This window comes from Cupressus sempervirens, chromosome 8 (genome assembly GCF_028749045.1).
Source record: "Cupressus sempervirens isolate cs-2001-9-10 chromosome 8, ASM2874904v1, whole genome shotgun sequence".
In the NCBI taxonomy this organism is placed as follows: domain Eukaryota; kingdom Viridiplantae; phylum Streptophyta; class Pinopsida; order Cupressales; family Cupressaceae; genus Cupressus; species Cupressus sempervirens.
Window position 1 is genome coordinate 722,008,530 of NC_143125.1, and position 16,253 is coordinate 722,024,782.

The window sequence follows — 16,253 nt, forward strand, 5'->3', positions numbered from 1 at the left end:
TGTTGAGAGGGGGGGGGGGGGGGGGGGGGAGAGGGAGGAGGGGGGGAATTAGTATCCTCAAAACCTTTTCACTTCAAACAAATTTTAGTACTTCCCTTTTTCTTCTATAACTCAACAATCACCTAACATTCATAACATACTTATGTGAATCAAAGTAACTAAATCTAATCTAACTATTGTCAACATGAACACATAAATATATAACCATTAACTCATACCACATAACACATTAATTTGGTACAAAGAAACCCTTGGTCAAAGACAAAACTATAGTGGGGATGGTACCCAAAAATTAGTCGCTAATATAGTAAGAGGTTTCCTAGTTAGGAATTACAATGTTTGGTCACTTTTGGTGACATTCTTGGTTAAGAGTATACAGTAAGATCTCCAAGGATCTACATTTTTCAAGGATTTTACAACACTCTTCAAGTGTGTGCTTGATTAAAATATTTAAAACATATTATTAAGTCTACTTTTTAAAAGCATTTAAAACTACTATAATGATGAGAAAGTAGTAGGAAATGATCTTTCAGTAGCTTAACTTACTTTTCTTGAGTAGATCCCTCTTCTTCTCACTACTTACCACCTTCTATGATATATCTGCAATTCCTCTCTTTACTACTCAAATTTTGATCTATGATCTTTGATAAATGTATCCTTCTCTCTAGTCTCTAATTTAGTAAAAAAAATTCACATCAACACCTTAGATTCCTTCTTAACAACAATGATCGACTAACCTTCTAACCTTTGAAACTATTCTAAACTATTGTTTTTATATTTTCCATTCACCTATTCATGATCTAACCTAATTAGGGTTTTGGATCTTTTCAAAATAATTCTCAAGTTTAAAATTAATACTTCTAGAGTCATCTACCATTTTATTTAATTTCTATCTTTATTTTTGTTGGACATTATTCCTTGAACTCATAACCTAATTAGTGCACATTCTTCAAGAAATCTTGTCAAATCTTTGCCTCAAACATCGTAAACTATTTTATTCACTCTGTATGATTGTGCCTCATCAAATTTTGTTCCAATACAAACTATTATGTAGTCTCTCTATTAACCAATAGATGGAATGATCTTACATGTTGTTACTCGGTATATTATTTGCTTAGTGACCTCTAACTTTCTTGGTGTAATATTTACTTAGTATACTCTATTTATTTGGTAGGTGTGTTGTCACTCAGTAAAGTAAAATCTAGTATAACCGTAACACTCTTTCATCTCTATCATTTCTTAGGCTATATGGTGACTCTGGTGTTATGCACACTTCCACTTGACCTTTTGTCACTTATTGGCAATATGATAATATATGGGAGTACCATTCCCCCCCTTTGACATTAGTGGCAAAAAAAATATGTACTAAACAATTACAACTACCCTATACAAATGCTTCCTTGGTAAACACTTGTCTTTTTCAAAAGTCTTTTATTTTTGTATTACATCAATTCCACATAACTAGATAAATACACAAAAAATACAAAGAAATATATAGACAAACATATTATCCCCTTTTTTGACATTGATGTAAAAATAGCTTTAAAACATGACAATACTTACTTTAGATACAACCCAAAGTGATCAAGGAAATCCTTATGGTTCATCTTCAATATTGTCATTGTACTATCCCAATTTGTTTTGAGCAATTCAATTTCTTGTGTCTCAATTAACATTTTTTCCACTGAATCTATTTTATGAGCTGCTATATATAAGCTCAGGGCATCAACAAGTTCTTAGGCCATTTTGATATGTGTCTATATAACCTTTAGATGCAGTAACAATAAGGCTTCAATTTCATTTATCTCTATCAGAATATTTTTTTCTTCTTGTAAGCATTCATGTTGTAAACTTGCTAGATATCTTACTCGAGTATAGTGCAAAGAAGATGTACTCAAGTTTTCCCTCAATTCTTTTGCACTCACCTTCATATCATCATTCATGTTTTCCAATTTGGTTTTTAATCCACTTGTAAGAAATAAGATATTACATAGTCTCTAAAAGAAAAATGAGACATTTTTTTCTATACGCTCCAACTTGGAAATATAAATAGACGAAGCTACTTACTTTATTGAAATATCACTTGAGACTTTCTCCAATACTTTATTCTCAAATCTCTTTTCATTTTATTTTACCAATAGTGATTGTGTGTCTATATTTGGATCATTCATCTTATCAACTATTTGCACAAGTTGGTCCAATATAAATGTCTTTTTATTAAGTGCAACATCTAGAACAACCTCTAGCAAAATATTTTTCACTTCATGTAATGGTTGCTTCAATTTATCTTCTTTTCTCAATCTTGTTGCCCCATCCTTCCACTCACAAAGCTTGGTGTCAATTTCCATTTGAATCATCCAATGTATTTTGATCCCAATTAGGTATGATAATTTCCACCTCTAGTGTTAATAGATTAGACCTTTGTGCTTGTGATTCCTTATTTTTCCATATCTTTTTCCCTTTTTTGGTCCTCAATGAAATAGTTTGTGACAAGGGAACTTGAATTTTCAAATTGCTCTATGTGGTTCCAATTTCTTCTTGTGGTTCTTCTTCCTTATTCATAGGTTCTAGAGTACTTAAGGAACTTGGTGGAAAAATGGTATTATTGACATTCTCAATAATGTATTTACATCATCAACTTTATGTTGTACCATACTCGATAGCTCTTGTATCCTAAATTTAGGTAATCTCATACATGCCATTTGTAATACTGTCAAAGCATAGATCTATGTCACCTTTCAAACTAACTTTAAAAATCAAGTGGGAACGAACCTAGCTAAATACCTTTCAACTGGAACAATTCTAGTTGAATCTACATGGTGTTGACTAGATGCTACATGACATATAAACATTTGCGATGTTCTAGCCCAAATGGATCCAAATAGACTAGGTCCAACCAGAACACAAAAAATTATATAAGTTAGAAAAAATTCCAATATGCAACTTATTTGAATGAAATGAGTTTGCTAGAATTGTGGAGCTAGAAGGGCTACAAGAGTAATTCGAGTAGATCAGGTATGTCAACAATGTTTTTAAAAAATTTAAGTCATTTTAAGTTTTATTTTATGTTCCTTAAGTAACAATATGGTTTTTAATTTGTTTTGTTAATGTTTTACTATTTTAAGCAGTTCAAATTTTGTTATTACTATACATCTATTTTTTTAAGTAATGTATTAATTTTTAAATAGTGTAATATTAGATAACTTAGAAAAAATATTGAAATTTAGTAAAACTCAGACTTTAGAAAAAGAAGATAAATTTTAAAACATTATTTAGAGAAAGTAAAAGTGAGAAAATTTACAAAATATTAGAATAGTTAGAAACTTTTGAAAGTTTTGAAAATAGCAGAAAATATTTATTAAATATAGAGAATTATTTAGAGGGGATATTAGAGAATTCAAATATTTTTATTTTTATTTTGTTAGAAATGAGTATAAATTATTAGGTAAAAGTTTAGAAACTACTATTTGAAATATTTAATAATTTTTTTAAAAATTAGATAATAGTACAAAAAAATTTTCTAGCATAAGTAAAACTCTATCATTGAAGCAAATGAAATTGGTAACTAAAACTATTAGATTGAACTAATTTGACTCTAATGCTTACAATGAACCCAATTGAATTTTAATCAAAATGTTAACATTGAACCTTATAAATTATAGGCATGAGCAGAGCTTAACATTGAATGTAATTAAACCACAACATTAAACCTAATCAAACTCTAACTAAAACTCTCACATTGAACCAAATTAAACTCTAACTTCTATATTGAACCTTAAATCCAAATATGTTAACCTAAACCCAAACTTTTAACCCTCTATCTCTCTCTAACTCCTAAACCCTGAACCTCTCTCCAACCCCATAATCCATTAATTTTTGTCTCTCTCACTCTCTCTACCTTACATAACTTCATCTCTCCCAACCCTAACCTCTCTCTCTCTCTCTCTCTCTCTCTCTCTCTCTCTCTCTCTCTCTCTATATATATATATATATATATATATATATATATATATATATATATATATATATATATATATATATATATATATATATATATATATATATATATAGTGCATTGTGAGTTAATTAATTTTTAAAATATATATATATATATACATATATATATAGTGTATTGTGACTTAATTAATTTTTCAAATAACGTGTGTGTGTATGTGCGCGCGCGCGCGCGTAAAAATCTCTATTATTAGCTATCTTATTTTTTTGTTTATATATTTCATCATTATGGCATCTGGGGCTAGTGATTCAATAGAGGCTAGTATACATGGTCATGCCCATAATGGTTCATCATGTAGATCCACTACTAGTACCTATGATAGGCAAACATTGTTCACTGAGACTATTCAATGCATACAAAGTGCACTTAATGCTATTGATTAGAGCTTATAGGCTTAACATACCCTAAAACATAGGGATAATGTGACTACAACTAGGGATGACTTGATCAATATGATGTACACTATCCATTGTTTTAACCCTTACAATAGGACCACTTTCAACACATTTAAGAGTGCTCTATCCCATAGTGTGGGTGATGGTTTGAGGTGGAGGGAGATAGATGAGATGGTTTTAGTGGAGAGTGTGAAGAGCATGTTTGCATATTATCAGACTTTCAAAAAGGTCAGAGGGTACCATGATATGAGGTGTAATAATCCATTGGTAGAAGCTTTCATATATCCTCGTCGGTTGGCTGCACACCACATGTGGCCCCAAAAGGATGAGTTCCCCTTATATTTCTTTAAATGATTATCTATAGAATTTTATCTACATCAAGACATTGATTACACTGATATCCTTGGGCATGTTGGGCAGGGTCAAGGTAGGTTCTCAAATAAATTAGACACCCAGATGCTCTTGTGCCCATCAATAAATGGGCATTGACTGGTCCAAACCTTTTGGTGATGCCAACATTTTTGAAATTAGCTGTAGTTGGAGATAGAGTGATAGATGATATACATAGAGATGTGTACAAGAGGATTTCCACTATTGCTACCAAGGTGCATGAGATGTCTTTAGATTGAGTGCACACATATGAAACACTTATGATCTACATCTATAAGTGGTGGCAGTGTTGCATCATTTTCAGTCAAGATGATATGTATCATGAGGTTAACATCCCATCCATAGTAGATGTCTCTGTGGAGTCTTAAGTAGACTATTTGAGGGCTATCAATACATGTTTATCTAGTGATCTACTTTTAGGCTATTGATCTATTCAGTTGTTGACTAGACAACCTTTTAGTGTGGTTCCATCATATGTGACTGGTATCATCAGAGGTACATCAGGGGCACAAGGTGGTTAAGGGAAGGAGGACATACATGTTACAGCTATAACTCCACCACAAACCACAGTTGAGGAGGATGTAGCCCCCCTACCAAGGCAAGTTCTTATCCACCATGAGGTTTATTGTTCACAGATATGCTCATGGATCCTATGCTTGATATCAGAGATATGACCTTTAGTGATACATACCTAAGTGAGATAGGTAGACATATATTTGTGATGACAGTGTCACATGGGGACTTATAGACACCTATACATTCTATGCAATAGAAGACACATGTAAAACTTTGAAAACATGTCTATTTAATTGTCTACAAATCTTATATTTATTTTTAAATATAATATTTAATTTAATTTAGTATAGTATAACTTGTGACATATTTATTTCTTCTATTTCATATATACTGTATTTGTAGCTCCTGAGTGTGGAGATGGAGAGATGCTTGTCAACCATAGTCATCTTGAGTCACAATTAATTCATTGTACATATGTTATTATTTATTCAATATATACACATGGTCATGATACATTTGTTCTTATATTGGACAACATGGTTCAAGATCTTGTTTAGTCAATCACATTATGGAGCACGACATGATCATGTTTGATATTTATAAATGTCATATACATGAGTTTGGCTCATATGTTTTAGATGTTTGATATTGATTTATAGCTATGGGATATTTTTCATTTACAACACCCTCATATTTGACATATTTGACATTTGTATGAGTTCTAACCATTTGCATTTATAGTAGACATATTTGATATTTTTATGAGTTATGTGACCATTTACATTTATAGTTGACACATTTGATATTTTCATGAGTTATGTGACCATTTACATTTATAGTTGGCATATTGGATATTTTTATGAGTTATGTGACCATTAACATTTATAGTTGACATATTTGCTATTTTCATGAGTTATGTGACCATGTTTATAGGTAGTTGACATATTTGATATTTATATTTATAGAATATATTTTACATAAATGTGGAAACGTGTTTTTCAAATCTATATACATTATTTTTTAGATAATTATTAATGTGTAAGAAATTTACATGTTCTATAAATTTATGAAAATATGTTTTACATAATTACCTAGGTGTGTTGTAAATGTGTACATAGAAAATGTTTTAGATATATTTCCATGTGCTAAATTTATAATTAAGTAAAGATCTATATTTTTGTATAACTATTTTATCTAAAGAAAAAATTACATTATATCTACATTTAGACAATTAAAGAAATGTAAAAATATAAATAATTTATGTATATATAATTTTGAAACATTTTTATGAATCACTAAACCTATCTATCAATGTACACATAAGAAATACACACATATTTAAATAAATTAAAACATTATATGTACATCTAGACACTTAAAGAAATGTAAAAAAAAGCATGTATAAATATTGAATAAACTCTTAAAGAAACAAGTAATGAGATGACATGTAAGTAACTTATACATGCGTGTCAAAGTAGTATAGATATATAAGAAAAATATCTAAGTAATGAAATATAACTACTTAAGAAAAAGCTATTGATACATATGGTCGAGACCCTCTCTATCTTTAATAATTTCCAACAACTTTTCATGCTCCTCGATATCTAACCTCCACTTTGATTTGCTACATCCTTTCTTGGCACAATGTCAAACTGAATCTTTATGGCTAAAACCAAGTGGTTGTAATGTAATGTTTTCTAGCTAGGCATGTATTCAACAAATTGAACACCATTGTGGTCAATTTTTATTTCCTAATAATACGTGCCTACAAAATAAGATTTATTTCATTGAGTATTCTTAATAATATAGGAAATAAATTTATTTTTACAATTAATCTATCACTCTTTAATTTCTTGTGTAATCTCATAAGGAGATAATCTATACCTTCTATAATAATTGAATGAGTTGGATATGACTAGTTATCATGATCTATAGTTGGTTTAGTCAACTTTACTTTTTCTTGTTTACATCTAAGTAAATAATAATCTACGCCTTTCACATTCTTAGGTTGTGCATACATAACAAAGATGTCAACAAGAAATGTACAAAAATAATTGAAATTGTAAATAAATAAATATGAAGACAATTAAATATAAAAATGATACATGTTTGTAAAAACTCACTCGTAACAACTAAATCAAAAACTCATTTATAATCAACTGAATACATAGGATTATTAATGTCTATGTCATTGTCATCTTCTTAATAAGGATAACTTCTGATTATGTCTTTCCATGTCCATTCTGAGACATACCCTTTCACAATATTCTTGCATTGACCCATTGCATTGGTTTTAATGCCAAAATCACAAAAACATGAGTTTTCTCTTTCTTGAATTATTGGAGGTTTGTGTTTTCCAGTAGTCATTAGCTAATGCAATCTTCTAATCCCAATAATGGGTTGACAATTGTAAGGATTTTATCAATCAATATTTGTAACACATTAAATTGGAAACTTTCTATGTTAATAATCAAAATATAAAAGTAAGCAAATCAAAACAAAATGGAAATTTTACCTTTCATTTCCCCAACAAAGTGTTTATTATATGTTGCATCATGAGGAGAAAAATGTGATTTGTATGATTCAACAACTTGTTTTTCTTTGTCTATATTTGCACATGTATAGGAAAGGAAATTGTATGAATTTTAACAAAACATAAAAGAATTATCTAGCAGATGGTCATATACATCAAATTTGATTAGTACATAACAATATTATATTTGAAAATTCAAGTTGGTGAAGTGCACACTTTACACATGCTCCTGCTCCATCATGCTCTCCTTTTCCATGACAACTTTCAAAGAAGTTAAAAAGAAACTTATAGTTCCATCTTGCATGTTGTGTTGCAAGCCAATTCAATGCTTTTGCAGACTTAAATTGGCTACAAAAAAATTAAAAAAAATTATGAGTAATCAAATCTATATATACATAATTATTTAGACAAAATTAAATGTGTATCAAATTTTTAAGTTTAACTTTCAAATACACATACCAACACAATCATCATATCAAATCCAATGTTTTGAATCATTTATTGCATAATTCATAGGATCATCTAAGAAAATTCCAAAATAATGAGCTAAATAGCTCCTATAATAAACCCTATCATCACTAAGATAAAAATAGACCTCCTTGATGATAATACATTCATCTGGATCAATACTTTCTACCTCATCCACCTCAAATTGCAAATGTCTATAGGAAACTTGTACAAAATTTGTAAATTGATACAAGTGATAATATTTAGCTTGAATTTTAGTTTGAGGGGAAAAGTATACTTTTTAAAGAAGTCTATAATTACTAGAATACATCCTAGTGGGAAAGAATTTTTTAAATCTCGAAACTATTTTGTTTGCCATCTTACACTAGGACAATGCTAGATGTGTAGATAAATTATAGTTTTGAATTTATCCATAAACTCACCATATGGAAAATTGTTCTAGTTCAATGCTATTGTTTTATTTATCCATTCTTTTTTTGATATATCTCATACTCAAATATATTTCCCACAATTGGTGTTGAATTATCAATATTGTCCATTTCATATGGAAATATCTATAACTCTCCACAATATGTATATGCATATTTTATGCATTATACAGTAAATTCATCTCACTCTTCAAAAAATCACATATCAAAGATTTGATAAATTGTGTTGTGCTGCTAAGAATTAGCACATTGGCTTATGTATTGCTATAGCTTTTCTAATAGATGGAAAATAATGATGAAACTCAACATTATTTGAACAACAAAAAGTTTCACGTACCTTATTTATGAGTACAAAACATGGGCACAACCTCTCAAACATTCTCTAGAAATTTTTCACATTTCCAAATTCTTTATTGAAAGCTTCAAATAATTCTCTTTTTGTTGTGTCTTCAAAGTATTTTGTATGTGATATTTTCATACCCATTTCTTCATCTTTGATCTGTATAGTGTCTCTTCTATTGGAAGAAACACATGACTCGCTGGTCCAATATTCAACAACATGTCTTCTAATGTCTTTATAAATTCTATCCTTTCAAGGAAGCCAACAAATATTAACCCAGTTCTTTTCAAAGTTCTCATCAAGAAAATTTCTCCTTTTTATGTATCTTTGAACAGTTCTTCTAGATAGACTGAGCATTTCAAAAATTGTCAACACTTGTATTTTCTATGAGAAGTCTTTTTTCATAATCATAGTCATTAATGCTCTCCATGCAATACTTAAATTAGCTACTTGACTTCTATTTTCAATAGAATTTAATGCATCTATAAAATTCAAAACTATCGTTGCCTTGACATTATCTTCAAAGGTTTTCTTATTCTTCACACCTAGCAACTCTAGAACATGACTCATTTCTCTTTTCCTAAAAAAATTTGCAAATAATTTTGCTTTACCAATCAAAGATTTATTTTCAAAAAATTGCTGCCACATATTTTTTAGATGTAGCTTAATTTTACTTTCAGGCACCATGTGTTTAGATGATTCAATTTCTCTAAAAAGAGAGTCTGAATGTCCATCTCCAACAATTTTCCAACCCTAAAGGATATTTTTCAAATGTCATACTAATTTGTAGAACTTCAACATGATCTTGATCAACTTCAATTAGTGGATCTTCAATTGGTGGCTCTGTATCACATTTTGTTCATCCTTTCTTCCAGTCATTTCGTACTCAAACATATCTTTTTTCTCTTTTTGCTTTATTACCCATTGCACAAAAACTTGAATAGAGAGCTTCAAATCACCTATATACAAAAGACTTCCAAATTCAATTACATAAATCATAGTAGGTCATAGAGAATTTAGAAAAAGATTTCAAGTTTAGATGCTTATTATATTTAACTGTCTCTTATGTTGGACTAATTTTTCACCATTCAAATTTTTTTGCATATTATAGTGAAAATTTAGCTGCTTATTCAAAATTAGGTTTGTGTTTCAAGATTTTTTTGCCGTAAATAAAAAAACCTTAATTTTATATCACCCTAATATTGTTTGTGCTCCATGTTTTCAAGGGTAGGGTTTTTCATTTGTTTGAATTCAAATATGCATAGGAAATTTTAATCATTTAAAATATTTTATTTCATATTTTACATGTATATCTTTTAAAAATCCTTTCTTAACCATTTTACCAAGTCACCTTTATCCTAACCATGGTTATTTTATTTAGTGTTTTGCAAAGCATCTTAACTATGATGGTTTGTTTTGGGTGATCCATTGATCTCTCCAAGATCAACGATGTGCACATAGCCACAAGATGGATCTACTCAACTTTTATGTAATGTGGGCAAGTGCCTTTGTGCCATGTAGCACTTGGTGATGTTGGGTTATATCTATGCTCCAAAGACTAGGACTTGTTAGTACCTCATCAGAAATTTTTAGAGCTGTCAGTATGGTTAGAGCATTTGCAACTTTCTAGAAATATCATTGGTCAAATCATACAATGGGTTCACTTTTGGGCATCACATCTGTATGTTGTTGATCTTTGGAAGATCAATGGTGGGCGTATTCCCTCTTCATGAAGGTGTGAAGTTTTTAAGTAAAGCAGGCAATTGTCTTGGTGACACCTATCCATAATGATGTCATAGAGGACATTCATGTAGTTCAAAGGGCATGGGTTATGTACATCACTAATCTTGGAAAGATCAATGGGCGGCGCATGACCACAATATGAAAGTGCAAAAGTTTTAAAGAATGCAAGAAAGCGCTTCTTTGACATGTGGCATATGATGATGTCATGGACCCATGACTCTAAAAGGTAATAATGCAATTTGTACTATTGGTAGATTTGTCAAAAATGTCTTAAAAGTAGTGCATTTATTGGTTGGGGTGGTTGACTGGATCTTAAAAAGGGAAAGATTTATCACGTCATTGATCTTAAGGAGATCAATGGGCAATGCATTCCTGCTATAAGAAAATGAAGGAACTTTAAGAAAAGCAGTGAAGTGCTAGTTTCTTGCATGGCACGGTGGGACCAAGTTTTGAGAAGGTTGCTAAGTCATGCCAGCTTGTAAAGATTTGATGAATTGGAGCATATTCATTGGTGGAACATGACATTTAAATGCCAAGTTAGATATTATGATGTCATGGGCACATAAATTGTAAGAGTTAATATTGCAGCTTGTAACATTGTCAGACTTGTTAGAGCATGTTGGTTTGAAAGGTGATATTATATTGTTCAAGTTAGCTGACTAGATGTTAAATTTTGGTGATCATCAATCTGTGCAAGATCAAAGGTCAACACTTACCTGCATTATGAAGTTTCATGATGTTTAAATAATGTAGGGAAGTGCTAATTTGACACGTGGCAAGGTGGGAACTATCTTAAAGAAGATTACTGAGTCATGCTCAGGAAGCAGTTCAACGAATGGAAATGTGCCATGTGCTATCTACTTGGAGTATAGTGTAAGAGTGTAAAATAAAATTTGGATCATGTGAAGTATCTTGAGTTACATTTAGTTTTACCAGTTGATGTATTTAGTCTTTCCAAGGATGAATACAAAGGGGGTTTACAATAAATTATATGTGTTCTCTTATTCTGTCTCCTAATTCTTCATATGCTATTAACCTTGAGATTGAATGAATAAGGTTTATTCAATTTAAGATAGCTTGGATGAGTTGTATGTCAGATCTGTTGTTTCTTTTGACTCAAGGAGGTAAGTAAATGCTTCAATGATCTGATAGGGTTTCTGGGTGTATGGAGAGGATATTTCGTAAGAATGGATTTTGGGGATTTTAGTTGACAAACTTAATTATAAGGCAATCGAGTTAGGTCATCTTGCTGGTAATGACTCTATGTCCCAATGGATAAGGCACTGATCACTCAATTAGATGCAAGCTGAGATGAAAGGCATTTGTACAAATCATTTTAATCAAAATAAATTTAGTTTTCACGTTTTGTATTGGGCTGAAAGGAATTAACCCTCACTTATCTTATGGGTTCATAGGTTATGATTTGTAGCTATTTCAGTCCTATGTTATTGCATAAGTATCAGAAGACAAAAGGGATTATATGTCTAATTGTACTAGTACCATATATTAGAACCTCAAGGTTAACCCACCTAGGTTTTGTAGAACCTAAAGTGAAGAAGGAGTTATGCCTTATAGTTGGCCCAAGATTGCAGTCGAGTGCATCCATCATAGGAATTTGCTAACCTTAGATGTATTGGTTTGGTTTCTTGGTAATTTTAAAAACTGTTAAATTAGGAGCCAACAAAATGGAGACTCTACTGGGGAGATAAGATGGCAATACATTTTGTTAAAAGGATAAGAATCTTTCGTGTTAATTGAATACTTTAGTCTTATTTTTAGTATGGTTTTTCCCATCCGAGTCACCAACAAAATGGTGACTCTGATAGGGAGTTGTATTGAATCTAAATGATAGACAAACCTTAATAATTTGAAGAAGATTCAATAAAAGAGGAAGAATTTTCTATAGCAACAAGGCCATGAAGTATTTTCCATTTCTTTTTTGAAGATTCATGTCTCCCAGTAAGGTTTTATCCATTTATAGTAGTTAGTTGTGAAAATTGGATGTAAATTGTGTTCTATGACTATTATAAGTCTATCTTCAATCAATTCAATTTTTGCAATTGTTGTTGAGAAAAGTTTCAAAGTCAAGAATTGATTTATGAAGTGTGTTCTCTTTTCAAGGTGTTAATGATCTACAAGTTTTTCCATATTGAAAGTATGTTTCAGAATTTACAAGTAGTAAATTGTTTTAGATCTTTTCTCACTAAGTGTGAGTAGTGACTCTAGTCTAAATCTTTGTGCCAGCGCATGGTTTGTTTCAATATTAGAGGCTTTTAGTATTTATGGGCAGATCTAGTTTGTTGGGAAAGAGAAAGTATAAGTTTCTTGATTAATAGTTTATGTGGTTCTTTTTATCTGCTGAAGTAATTGATTTTAAATGGTGAATCACTACTATAATTTCATTTTCCTCTTCAAGGAGGTGGTAGCTCTATAAAGGATTTTATATATGGTGTAAAGGAGTTCATGTTTACACTATGCCAATCAATAGATCAGAGGTTTAATGCAGCACCATGTAAAGCTATTTTCAATTTTCATGTATTTGTCTTTCATGAAATTTGAATGAATAAAATAGTTGCCTCCATCTAGTGGTTTCAATACCAATAAAGCAGAGGTAGGAGTTTAAAATTTTATAAGATGGATTCAAAGTCTAGGTCTGAAGGGGATGTGCCAACTCTTGAAAGTATTTGTGCAAATATTGCTAAGCTGAAAAGACAAATTCATAATAAGACCATCATTGGCATAATAAATACAATTGGTGATATTAAGGGTCTTAGTGGATTTCAAACTTACATGAAATTTAAATCAGTAGTTATGAATCTTGATGAGTCCTTTAGACCTAAGACATCTTCATGGCCAATGGTACTCTTAGAAGTTTTTATGCCACATTCAGTTGATTGGTCAACCAAGTCAAGGTAAAAAAAGATTATTGAATTCAAAGATTTTGTCATGGAGATTGAAAGTTCTTTGAATGCTAATGAATCTAATGATAATGAATGCAGTGAGTCCATTGCAAATGATATTGAAGATGAAGAGTCTCAATTTTATGAATCTGAGGACAATAATCAGCAATTTGATTACATGCATAATGATGATTCATTTTGTTATGATGATGATTGTAAAGCAAAGGAAAAGTATAATAGTAGTAAGACTTTTTCTCCTAGTGATAAATGTGAATATGTCAAGATACCGGTTGTTGAGGTATTGTCTAAAGAAGAGATATATGTGATGATCAGAGTTCTGATTTTTCAGAATGTATTACTAACAAGTATATTGTTATAAATGTGTCAAGCTATCCAGATAATAATCATAGCCAAGGAAAAGAAACAAGTAATGAAGTGTTGATGAGATTTTAGATTTGTTGGCTCATGATTTTGAAAGGTACGCAAATCTATCCAAGGATGTTTGAGCTTTGCCTCATTTTTCCTTTTCATATGATGAAGTCATTTCCACTAAATTTGATGTTGAAGAAGATATAATTTCAGAATATGCTATGTCAAGTTTTGGAGGTGCATGTGATGGTAGTTTGCACATCAATACACATGACAACTTCTATGTTGAGAAGAAATATATAGAGATAAGGTCTATTTCTGGTTCATTTTCTTCTTGTCTTCATGAGGCCGAGATACATTCATATTGCTCATGTGATGAGGAAAGTAATACTAATGAAGTGATTTATTCTAATGAGTTATTTGAAGAAAACATTGATATGGATCAGCATATTGTGAACATGCAATTTCATGATGATTCTTGTGATTTGGTATCTAACCATTTATTTGAGTGTGAAGAGATTACAAAAAATGTTCAGTCTGATTTATGAAGTACTGATATTACAAACAAGGAGAAATCAGATTTTACATTTTTTTCATATCTGGATGCACAAGGTGAGTTACAATTTGATTCATGTAACTCGTTGAATGAAGTAGAGTATCAGACTTTTGTGTTTTCGATTGAAGGTGTCCATGATTCAATTAATGATGATCAGTCTCAATTTGATATCAATAGTTATAATCAAGCTGATTCATATTTTCATAGTGAGCATGATGTAGGGTTTAATTATGATTTATACATGCACTATGAGAATGAAGGTGTGAATTCAATTTTATCAAGTGTTCTGTTTCAAGATGCTAATCTGATTGGTGGAATGGATGAGAAAGATAATTTTAGTTTACCTCAAGAAAATGGCAATGAGAATTAGGTGTATGATAGAGGGAAAAAGTTGTGTTGAAGTTTGGTGGCCCAAGGTCATCATTTGTATATAGTAGGTGTAGTTTTCCTATTTTCAATAAAGTTGTGTAAGAGAAGTTTCTTTTGTTTTTGAGAATGGTCTCCTTCTTCCAAAGATCTAAATCCTTGTCATGCCTACAAGGGACATGCATCCCCAGATAGAGCCACTATTGGCCTAATTTTTCACCATTCAAAATTTTTGCATATTATAGTAAAAATTTATCTACTTATTCAAAATTAGGGTTGTGTTTCAAGATTTGTTTTTTGTAAATTAAAAACCCTTAATTTTATGTTACCCTAATATTGTTTGTGCTCCATGTTTCCAAGGGTAGAGTTTTTCATTTGTTTGAATTCAACTATGCTCAAGAAATTTTAGTCCTTTAAAATATTTTATTTCAAATTTTTTGTGTATATCTTTTAAAAATCCTTTCTTGACTAGATCTAAAAAAGGAAAAGATTTATCACACCATTGATCTTAAGGAGATCAATGGGCAGTGCATTCTTGCTATATGAAAATGAAGGAACTTTAAGCAAAGTGATAAAGTGCCAGTTGTCTGCATGGTACGGTGGGACCAAGTTTTGAGAAGGCTGCTGAGTCACACCAACTTGTAAATATTTGATGAATTGGAGTGAATTCATTGGTGGAACATGACATGTATGCTAGGTCAGATATGATGATGTCATGGGTGCATAAATTCTACGAGTTAATATTGTAACTTGTACCACTATTAGACTTGTCAAAGCATGTTGGTTTGAAAGGTGATATTCTATTGGTCAAATTAGCTAACTAGATGTTAAATATTGGTGATCATCGATTTGTGGAAGAGAAAAGGTCAGTGCTTACCTACATTATGAAGTTGCATGATGTCTAAAACCTGTAGCATTTCAAAACACCAACAAAATGGCAACTCTACTGGGGACTGTATTGTATCTAAATGGTAGACAAACCTCGAGAATTTAAAAGAAGAGATTCAATACAGTAGAAGAAGTGCATAAAAATTTGAAATGGTAAGTTCTTTGATGTTCTTTCTAGTTTTCTTACTCCAAATCATGCACCCCAATGAGGTTTTAGCCATTTGTACTAGTATGTTGTGAGAATTGGATGTAAATTATGTTCTATGACTTTTATAAGTCTATCTTCAATCAGTTCAGTTTTTTGCAATTACTGTTGAGAAAATCAAAGTCAAGAATGAACATAAAG